We start from the raw sequence: 605 nt of genomic DNA on the forward strand, positions 1-605 counted from the left end.
CCATTTAGACATTTCACAAAGAAAATGAGTGTTTTAATTTTTTCCCCTATTTTTTATAGCTAACAATAATTAGTCTCAGAATGTCTTGCATTGATTTGTCTCTTAAAAGTTAAAACAAAAGAGGTAACAAATGTTGGGGATGATTGACTAAAAGGTATATGATTGGATGTATAAATAAAAATAATGCACACTCTTTTTCATTTAATTTTTTCTCTCTCGTAGTTTTATTAGGTATGTATTTCTTTAATTTGTTTCAATTGCTTATATAATATTATTACATCTTTTATCTTCTTGAACTTTAAAATACAAACATATTCTTAGAATAACTTTTTTATTTAGTTTTCTATGGTTCTTTTCTAACAGCTGCGAAAATTGATTTATGTGATACTTCACTTATAGTGACTCTATGTACACCTTATTACACTAAATGTGTATTGAGTTGGATACTATTAATTGGAGAGGGTTGATTTGGTGTGATTGTTGACTCATTCATGGTTGCTACAAATATGATATAATAACAAATTAAAGTCTTTGGCGTGGCATCAAAAGTTGAACTCCACGTCTCCAAGTAAGGTTCCCACGCACTTTGACAGTAGTGGTGGACA

The sequence above is a fragment of the Arachis ipaensis genome, chromosome B05 (assembly GCF_000816755.2).
Source record: "Arachis ipaensis cultivar K30076 chromosome B05, Araip1.1, whole genome shotgun sequence".
NCBI classification, from domain to species: domain Eukaryota; kingdom Viridiplantae; phylum Streptophyta; class Magnoliopsida; order Fabales; family Fabaceae; genus Arachis; species Arachis ipaensis.